Source organism: Gadus chalcogrammus, chromosome 22, assembly GCF_026213295.1.
Source record: "Gadus chalcogrammus isolate NIFS_2021 chromosome 22, NIFS_Gcha_1.0, whole genome shotgun sequence".
NCBI classification, from domain to species: Eukaryota; Metazoa; Chordata; class Actinopteri; order Gadiformes; family Gadidae; genus Gadus; species Gadus chalcogrammus.
The window spans coordinates 17,158,416-17,169,469 of NC_079433.1; positions in this window are offsets into that span (position 1 = coordinate 17,158,416).

Below are 11,054 nucleotides of genomic sequence, written 5' to 3' on the forward strand. Positions count from 1 at the left end.
GGCATTCTGTCTGAGCGGCAGACGGACGGGGGACAGAGACCAAAGATGGCTGTACCCTCGGCACCTCTGTGGCTGCCGGCCCTGGTGCCGACGACGTGGCGCCGCCTTAACGTCTCGTTGTACACGTGGTCCTCCACCGGGCCGCGGGCCAACAACCTGTCTCTCTTGACCTAATTATGCAGCACGTGTCTTCCTCCCTTTGTGGAGTTTGGTTGGGGGGGGGTTGGGAAAAGACAAATATTCTAATTGTTTGTTGGTTTCTCCCCCTCTGAACGTGATGTAAGGAAGTCATTTCGATTGAAAGGTTCTATATTTATGATTAGATATGAGTCCCTCTCTATGAAGCGGGCCCCATGCCTGCCTTAAGGCCCTCCAAAGTAGGATTAATGCAACTGTGGTGCATCGTTTGACCCCTGAGTGTGAGTGTGCAGGGCTCCAGATTAATACCAACCAGCACAAGGTAAATAAGGTAAGCTGTCCTCTCAGCGCCCCGGCCTGGGACGCCTGCAACACCACCGAGCCACAGGGCCTCCTTAAGAGAATCATTATCCTCCTCCCAGCAGGCCACCAGGAAATCAATCCACGGGACACGCAAATACTGTACATGGGGGGGAGGGGGGCGTGGAAACATCCCTCTGGTTCCCCCGTCTCCCATCCATCATATTTTGTGTGTGCGTCTGAATGTGTGTGTACATGTGTGTGTCCCTCACACCAGTTGACATGCGTTGTGACCTAGTGCATCGTCACTGTCCACAGGAGCAGATTCCTTCCACACATCTCCATTATCCCAATCCAATGTGGACATTTCAATCACCTTTGATTTGTTCATATCAGACCTAATCAACTGATGTGACAGATCCCCTATAAGAATAAAGTACACCCGTTGACGAACGCTCCATTAAACCAAATACTTTGATGACATTAAGTGTTGCATATACATTATGTGTCATGCGGAGTCCTTCCTGTTTGTTAGCTATGGAACCGATTCTCTTTGTGATCTAATGTGCTTGTAAGGTGTGGTCTGCCCAATCCCTCTTCTCTATAATGGGCTGGATGTTCACATCAGCGTGCGGGAGATGAGCCCTGTTCAGCAGTGAGACATCGCTAAGGATCACACTCTGTCATGCAGTGACCTGAGCCCGCTGAGACTTTTAGTGTAATTAGGATGTTAGAGAGGCACAACAACGTGCATAAACAAGCACACAAACACGCACGCACGCACGCACGCACGCACGCACGCACGCACGCACGCACGCACGCACGCACGCACGCACGCACGCACGCACGCACGCACACACACACAGACACACACAAACACACACAAACACGCACACAGGCACCTTGTCATAACTCTTTTTTAGTTGCCTCCTGAAATGAGAACATGCCCTGGGCTGTTAAGTGTAAGAGTGGGATAGAGAGAGAGAGAGAGAGAGAGAGAGAGAGAGAGAGAGAGAGAGAGAGAGAGAGAGAGAGAGAGAGAGAGAGAGAGAGAGAGAGAGAGAGAGAGAGAGAGAGAGAGGTAGAGGTATAGGAAGAGAGAGAGAGAGAGAGAGAGAGAGAGAGAGAGAGAGAGAGAGAGAGAGAGAGAGAGAGAGAGAGAGAGAGAGAGACGGTGTTGAAGGCACAAGACAGCAGCTGTGAACGGGCCTTCGGGGTTCTGGTTCAGCAGTGATGGAGGGCTGCGTACCACCCCCAACATGCAGCAGCTATTTCAACTAGTTAGGAAACTGATTGCAGCAGACAGATTGTGTGTGTGTGTGTGTCTGTGTGTGGGGGGGAGTGTTAGTGTTTCTCAATATTGTAATTACATTATATCCATTATTTTTGTCAATGTCTCACCGAACAAATATCTGAGATTAGTTTGAAACTGAGAACCACATGCAGGGTTCAGCAGGACAAATCCAGATTATAGCTCCCTTTTGTACAATCATTTAAATGACATAGATAATATTATTCAAACAAAAAATCAACCATTTCATCTGAGTAAAACAGCGATGCATCAAAAACCAAACCAATATTCCAATATTCACGAGCAATCACCGATAACTGTCCTGTCAACCAATGGAAGGACAGCAGAGGACAGATCCCTCCACCCCCGCAGAGATTCCCTCCATTAGAGTGAAATCACAAAGGAAATCCTGCATGAGCTAGTCAACGATCACACTTTAAGATGCCCTGATGTCCCCCCTACTGAGCCCATTCCTCTGGGGCGGGGCAATGTTTCACCCCCACCACTCGCTACGTCCATCTCTAAATCGAGGCTTGGACCATGATCAATCCATAGCACTGCGTACATTTTTAAATGCATGCGTGTGTGGACGAGGGCTGGTTGAGGCCGCCTCATCCGGCAGACTCTGTTGGGCCCTGGGGCTGGGTGAGGCTGCACACCTGTTGCACACCGAGTAACCACAGGTTAAACCAGCATCGCCACACACACTCAGGGAGTCCCCTGCATGGCAACAGGGAGCAGCAGGCCGTGTATCATTAACTACAAACTTACAATGAACCGGCTCCAACACCGACCCCCTGGGTCCTGTGTCTGGAGGAGCCCGGTAGAAAGTCACAGAGCTGCCGAAAGGCCCTTGCTACAGCTTGGTTTTCCTTAAGTGTTACCAGCCCTGTTGATGTCTGGTGTTTAACGCCGCTCACCTGGATAGTCTCTCCAAAGCCGATAAGCCCTGGCCTCCTAAGGAACCACTGTGTTTAATCAGTCACCCTGCTGCGGAGTCTAATCCCACACATCACGGCTGATACCCGGCGGAGCTCCGTTAGCTCTCCCCAAACACCCCCACGCCCTGTGAGGCTGAGGACAGACTGCAGCCGCCCCTGATGCTCCCCTAAATACTGGTTTATGTTCCTAGAATCAAGGACAGGGAGTAGTGGGAGACTCATTGGTGTGTCTGTATTGGTCTTCACAATTCACCCCGGCCCCTTAGCCCGGGCCAATCACAAGTGAGCTGTGGTGCTCGGGCTGAGGGGGACCTGATGGTGGTGCTTTTGGCTGAGGTGGATGTGGATGTGAAGGAGGATTCGGTGGAGGATGAGGTGTTGTAGGTGGTGGTGCTGGTGGAGGGGGTGGAGTAGTGGTGACGGAGTTGGTGTTGTTGGTGGACGTGGTGGATATGGTGGTTTATGTGGGAGTGGTGGTGATGTTGTTGCTGGTGGTGGTTGTGAGGGTGGTGCTTGATGTAGGAGTGGTGATGGATGTGTTGCTGGGAGACGTGATGGTTGTTGATGTTCTGGTGATGGTGGTGGTGGTGGTTAGTGTGTTTGTGTCGGTGGTGGTAGTGGTTGTTGATGTGTTGGTGTCGGTGGTGGTTGATGTGTTGGTGGTGGTGGTGGTGGTGGTGGTGGTGGTGGTGGTGGTGGTTGATGTGTTGGTGGTGGTGATGGTGGTGGTGGTAGATGTGTTGGTGGTGGTGGTGGTGGTGGTAGATGTGTTGTTGGTGGTGGTGGTGGTAGATGTGTTGGTGATGGTGGTGGTGGTAGATGTGTTGGTGGTGGTGGTGGTGGTAGATGTGTTGGTGGTGGTGGTGGTGGTAGATGTGTTGGTGGTGGTGGTGGTGGTGGTAGATGTGTTGGTGGTGGTGGTGGTGGTGGTGGTGGTGGTGGTGGTGGTGGTGGTGGTGGTGGTGGTGGTGGTGGTAGATGTGTTGGTGGTGGTGGTGGTGGTAGATGTGTTGGTGGTGGTGGTGGTGGTGGTAGATGTGTTGTTGGTGGTGGTGGTGGTAGATGTGTTGGTGATGGTGGTGGTGGTAGATGTGTTGGTGGTGGTGGTGGTGGTGGTAGATGTGTTGTTGTTGGTGGTGGTGGTAGATGTGTTGGTGATGGTGGTGGTGGTAGATGTGTTGTTGGTGGTGGTGGTGGTAGATGTGTTGGTGATGGTGGTGGTGGTAGATGTGTTGGTGGTGGTGGTGGTGGTGGTAGATGTGTTGTTGGTGGTGGTGGTGGTAGATGTGTTGGTGTTGGTGGTGGTGGTAGATGTGTTGGTGGTGGTGGTGGTGGTGGTAGATGTGTTGGTGATGGTGGTGGTGGTAGATGTGTTGGTGGTAGATGTGTTGGTGGTAGATGTGTTGTTGGTGGTGGTGGTAGATGTGTTGTTGGTGGTGGTGGTGGTGGTGGTGGTGGTGGTGGTGGTGGTAGATGTGTTGGTGGTGGTGGTGGTGGTAGATGTGTTGGTGGTGGTGGTGGTAGATGTGTTGGTGGTGGTGGTGGTGGTGGTAGATGTGTTGTTGGTGGTGGTGGTGGTAGATGTGTTGGTGATGGTGGTGGTGGTAGATGTGTTGGTGGTAGATGTGTTGTTGGTGGTGGTGGTGTTGGTGGTGGTAGATGTGGTGGTGGTGGTGGTGGTGGTAGTGGGGGTAGATGTGGTGATGGTGGCGGTGGTAGTAGATGTGGTGGTGGTTGACGTAGGAGTGGTTCTAGATGCTGTTTGTAGATGTGTCGGTGGAGGACGTTGTCGATGTGCCAGTGGCGTAGGCGGTGGTAGATGTGGTGTTGGTGGTGGTGCTTGATGTGCTGGTGTTGGTGGTGGTGGTGGGGGTAGATGTGGTAGTGGTGGTGGTGGGTGGACCAGGGTTGTCAGTAAGCAACAAGGAGAGGAGCAGCGTCATTCTCTTTGTCGAGGGAGCCAGATGGAGGACAGGGAAGCGGCAGCAGCAGCCAGGAGGAGAGAGCGTCTCTCCCTGAACCTTCACGCTACAGAGCCTCTAGATGAGGGGGAAACAGGCACACGTCTCCGTGATCTACACCACCTGTTCAGGCTCAAACGTGCGCACACACACACGCAGACCGGTACATGTATGCCCACTCCTGCAAGCCATGGATTTCAAAGGGATTAGTGAAAGGTCTGGCTGTCAACAGCCTTCAAGATTGCAAACCGAACCAGGAGACGCCGCTGTTGCTCTTTGAATGGGATCCTAGGAATTGATAAATGTTACTTCGGAAACACGACATGTCTGACATTCTCCAGCATTAGTCTTCCTTCCACTCAGCCCCCCTCAAGGTGCTGAGCCTGGCCTCACAATGCAGGCTTCCAGTGGAGACTATCCATAGCAACCGTTTCCAACAATGCCGCTGCCACATGACAATGCTTGCCTAGTTTGTCTGGTGCAGCCCCCACAGAGTCTAGCTCCCACAATGGCAAGGCCCCGGCTGATGCCTACACTCTCAAAAAGAACACGCTTCCATTGAAACCTGAAGAGATATTCAGCTTTTGGTCCCCTGCCCGTCTGAGATCAGCCGGAGACATATTCAGTGTGAGGAAAAAGGGCTGCCAATGTTTTCATCTGGTCCAGGAAGGCGAAGGCTTTGAAGGAACCAGAGAATAACATTCCTCACTAAACACTTGAATTATAGCGCTCCATTGAACTCAATTACAGTCGGTCAAGGAGCATGTTTACATGCAGGCCTTATCTCAACTGCCGTGACACATCACATCATGGTAATTCATTAACTGACATGTTGATAGTTGTACTAATGGCAAGTGGTGAATGCAGTGGCACAAAGGAAACACAAAGCGTGAGCTGTGTCAGGATTCACTAATCGCTCTCTGATCCCTTTCTCTTCTTCTCTGTGTGTGCTGATATGCAATGAACTGTCAAAGCGAGATTGACATTGGAAGCGTGTGGCTTGTCAAACATTGTGTGAAATATGACTGTTGTTATTAATAACACTATTGACTTAATGCATTTTAAATTGCATATTTGATTGTGTAAATAAACCCATCAAATCTTTTGATCAATCAATCACACAATCAAACTGCGTGTTCAGCTGAAGATCGACCGGATGTTCAGCATAACAACACCAACAGAACAACCTTAACAGAAAAACGGAAACAGGTTCCTAAACTTAGCACCAATCTACGTATTTGTGTTGTTCAAAAGGGCTACGACATATAAAGTGTGTCATATAAAGTGGCCAAAGTTCCTCATGGCCATCATCAGCTGATGCTATTGCATGAAAGAAGAGATCTTTGATATGAGCTGAGCTGTCATTCCATTGGACTTCAAGATGCATGCATCTCCCCACAGACATTTCTGCAGCCATTCAGTTAGGGTTAGCTTCTTGAAGCCCAGGCTCAGCCCAGCTTGTTGAAGCCCATGCTGCTCTTCCGGATGGAAAGACAAAAGGATTCCTCCCCATAGTGGATAATGGGAAAGCGGCTTCACAAGGGGACCTCCGTGCTGCTATAAACAGAGTTAGTGGCCACCAGTGCCTCCATAAACAAGTCAGGTGCTACCTGATATTTGAAGCAGGTCTGCAGAGGGCGCCGTGATCATCCAAGCATCCGCACCTTCAACGCTGTCTTCTTCTTCCAGTGGCGACTATGGAGGGTGAGCCACTGGCGAGTGGGTATACACAGGTCAGGTGATCGTCAGCGGCTCACCTGACCTTTGCTTCTGGATCGAACCCCCCCGGGGAGCACCATCCAACACCAGCCGTCAGACAGCAGCCTGGTTTACGGCATGTTGGCATGGTGACGCATGCAATCAATTATACCAGCAAATGGATAAGTGCTTTGGTCCCAGGCAGAAGCAGAAAGCTATACTGGCTGGGGAGGGGGGGATAGATCATCCACAAGGACATGGAGGGAAACTTTTATTTATTTGAATCAAGCAACAGCTTATGTGTTTTGCCGGTGGTTATTGTCGCACGCTGGCGCCTGCACGGGATGTTCCTGTGGTGTGTGAACGTGTTCGGTGGTCAAGAGCCGTTCCAGCTGTCCATCACACACACACACACACGTACTCCCCCTCGCTCACACACATATTCCTTCTCTCACACGCCTTCGCTCTCACACCGGATCCTTCCTTGCACTCGCACTCCCTCGTTCTCTTACACACTCTCTGAAGTCCTGCTGCTGCTCATTTCATCCCCCCCCCCCCCCCCCCCCCCCAGCTCCTCTTTCCCACGGACAGCATCCTGTGAATGTTCGGTGCCAATAGAGCGGCACAAAAAGGGAGCGGGAGAGGGGGGGGGCAGCCACCCAGCCGTCCGCCGGAGATGAGCGGCACAGGAGGCATAATAAAGATACAGAAAGGCTTGCTCAAGTGCAACTTTTATTATGCAGAGGAGAACCTTCGTGTGCCGACGGCCATATTCCTCTGACCAACAATTGATCACAAAGAAAAAATATTCAGTGAGACATTTGTGAACCGGGATTATATCGTAAATTACGTCATTTTTATCTTTAATGGTGAAACACCGGCACCATTAAAAAGCAGACCGCTGATGTGTGCTGGAGTAAACCCCCATAAACTATGCATCTGGGCCCACGGTCCCAAACTCGTCTCACTAGGGCCTTTTCAATAGGGTCGACCTCGCAGCCTCCAGGCTGCAGGGGGACAGAGCTGCTGCACCAATGAAGCATCTTTAAGCACAGCAACTAATCAGAAGCCTCGTTCGAATCCTCAACATTAACACATGAAGTACACACAGGTATAATCAGGAGAGGGCTGTGTGTGTGTGTGGCTGACGCACTGCTGAGTGTGTCTCCGGGCACCTTCTTGTCTCCAAACTTGGCCCGTTTTGCGTGGCAAGCAAGGCCAGGATACGGCACACCGTGTGAATATTTATAAAGATGGGCGAACATGAGACACAGTTCACTTGGGCTGAATGGAGCACTTATAAGAATACAGCTTCGCTTGCAAAAAAAAGCACTTAGAAAGAAGAAAAAGGAAAACTCTTTTTCCATCTTTTCTAAAGGTTAAGTGAAAATTAAATAACAATTTCACAGCCTGCTGTAAAAGCATGTTCATTATATGCTAAAATAAGAGCAGAACAATTTGAGTTATCACTTTATAATAAGGTGCCATAATAAATAGCAAACTACTCATTACCTAACCCTTTGTTAATATTTGATAATTGTTTATCATTTTTTTTCACTGACCAGAGTGTCGCTGGTTAGGGTTAGGGTTAGGGCCGTGTGTTATGGTTAGGGCCGTGTGTTAGGGTTGGATTAGGGTTATGCAATTAACTAATATTTAATTAATGATGAAAAAACTATCAACTTGTGCAAAATAGATATTTTAGTAACAATTAACCAATATTAACAAAGGGTTATGTAATGAGTAGTTTGCTATTTATTATGGCATCTTATTATAAAGTGTTACCCAATTAGATTCATTAACGATGGGGCCAGTAGGGGGGGGGGGGGGGGAGTGGGTCAAGGGGGGTCCATGAACATTATTTCCAAACCAAGAAAAATAAAATAAATGCGTACTAAAAAAAGTATTAATACATTTTTCGCAAAAATAGACGATTGTCTGCTTTGAATCCGGACACAGCCGTTCTTCCAACAGTCGTGCCGTTGTCCCGCTCTGAGAGTCCTTTGCTCCGATCCAATGGATCCCCACAGCGGGGGCCTTTCCATTGTAGCTACGCTGAGGCCCCTTTGCCCCACCCCTGGGTTCTGTGGGCCCCTGGGTTCTGCGGGCCCCTCTGCTGACCTCTCGGAACCTCAGTCCGTTCTCTTGTCTCCGCCAGAAGCTTCTCCTGAAGTCATCTTGCAACCTCTGGAGAAAACAGGAAACAAAAAGGCTTATCAAAGTCACACGGCAGAAAGGAAAATGGAGCACAATTCCCTTTTTGCTTCACCTTCAAGTTATGATTGATATCTGTGACGCCGTTGACCTAAACAAAAAGCAGGAACTCATAGGTCCAAGAAAGCCCAAGTACTCCCCGAGTCCCGTGCACAGACTGGAGTCCACATCAAATATATTACTGGATGGCTTCCCTGGTGAATTCCTGGTGTCAAAGCAATATAGCCAACACTGCAGGACTTTGATCAACGTCCTGAGCGCCGCAGTCTCCCCACCACTGGGGCCCAGGTACACGCTGGATACACGATAGACACAGACCAGACAGACGGTACAGACCAGAGGAGCGGGCGTTTTCTAAAGGGCACCTACCTAGGAAACTTCTTCCTGACCCGCGTCTCCTGTCACTATGCAGACCAACCCAGCCTTGGCCGGTGGTGGCTACCATGGCAACCCACGGGCAACGGCCTGGGAAAGGAACACAACAACATATGAACAACAACACTCCGTTGCATTTGGGAACAAAGAGGGGGAGGGACATCCGGGTCATGCATTATCTACAGGTGAGTATGGTACACATGCAACTCCTGTTTGGCATTGGATTTATTTGGATGGCATCGGTATAAGAACTACTTTAATCAAAAAGATCTATGTCTACGAATGACATGGTGCGACCTTTATAGCAACATTGCAGAGTAAAAACTATGCTAACTGTGTTGAACATGTACACTATTTGACCATGTATGGTTATTTAACACTAATATCTTGTTTGGTTAGTAGACAGCTTTATTTTATTACATAAAACTACAATATGATATTTGAACGTTACATTGTCGGGCGTCTTTAATTTACTCTTACTTTAATGTTGATACTTTTGTTATGTTTGTATTGGCTATTGTTACAGTTTTAAAGAAAATTGGCACGTATTTATACAAGCAAGTTTATGTCAATGGATGAACACACTAAACAAATGACCATTTAGGGTTAGGGGTTACCTTTAGGGTGGCGTGTTCTAGGTTAAACCATCCTCTCCATTGCATTGCATTAATCCCTACTGAGAGTAGCCATCTCGCCAGCAGCCTTCTAACCAAGAACCTAACCGTGGTCGCTCGGTCGCCACTTAGGTTTCCAGGTCGCTTTACCAAGGCAAATTCTGTTATCGCTTATCGACCACATGTGAGGTAGGATTGGAAAAAAGTCTTATACATACCCAGCATTCAATGCTTTAGAACATTCTACACATTAGGAAGCTATCCAGGCTATTATAGAACCTCTGGCTCCTTTTTAAAAAAGTATAGAAAGAGAAGAGAGAGATTAAGTGCGCTTTTAAATCCAGACATCATTTTGAAAGGGTTAAAGTTTACAGACCTCCCAATACATTCATTTAAGTTTGTAAAAAAAAAATACTGTTTCGTTTTTTGGGGAATAAGAAATAAAACAAAATCAAAATAGCTTAATTTGTCTGTTGATGGTTATTTAAAGAAAGGTCAATTTTTTAAGATGACAATAAAACAAAAGAACCAAGTTAAGTTTCATTAAAAAAAAACTAAGCTTTATTGACAAACCGCTGCAAAACATCGTTTGGACAAATTTAGTTACCTATTTAGGCAAGCTTACACATGTAGCATAATGCATTTTGTTTAATGGAGAGGGTACAGATATTACTGGCAAGAACAGTTTGGATGTTTTAAATATGTACAATAGTTTCTTTTAAGCTGCAGGATCCCTTCTCTGTTGAAAGAGAAGACCCATGTGGAGATATTATGTCCCAATGCTCCTTTGTGTTGTTTAAGCATGCAGTTTATAGATCAGAACCACACTGTGAAGACCTGGATTAATATTATCTAACAGAGGGCCTCTAGGCCTTGTTAATTACATCAATAATTATAATTTATACATTTTGTCTTCAGCGGCTTAGAATTTACTTTGAACCACAAGCAAATTAAGGATATCAGGACAATCAATCTCTACAGTGTCAATAAGGGCTATATTTCAAAACTCTACAATGACAAAATATTGCTGCCTGCGTCTAAATGGCCATCATTTTGTTTAAGCTATTTAAAATCAAATGGTAATTATCAAGAATTGATTGAATTGAATTGTATGCCATTAACAGGTCTTATGACTTTAATTTATGATTTTTTTGTGTCTACATTACATAATTGAAGTTTAAAGAGGACTTTTATTAGGCTGTATTAAAAACAGAATTTTGAAATGTAGCCTAATGGGAATCTGCAACGCACTGGACAGATTTTTCTTTCTTTCTTTTTTTCCTTTTTTTTAGAAAACAATTAAATGGTTTCCTTTTTAACAAGTAGATTAGGAACCACTTAAACTTCACTAAAAAAAGATCGACTTCAATACGGTGTTGGAAATAATAAGAATAAAAAGAAACGATCAAGGATGAAATAACAACCCAGCAATGTGTAACTGAGCCAGAGAGAAAGGAGGGAATAAATACAGAGGAACAAAGAAACCAAACGCTGAAAGAAGACGGAGAGGCGCTGAAAGTTC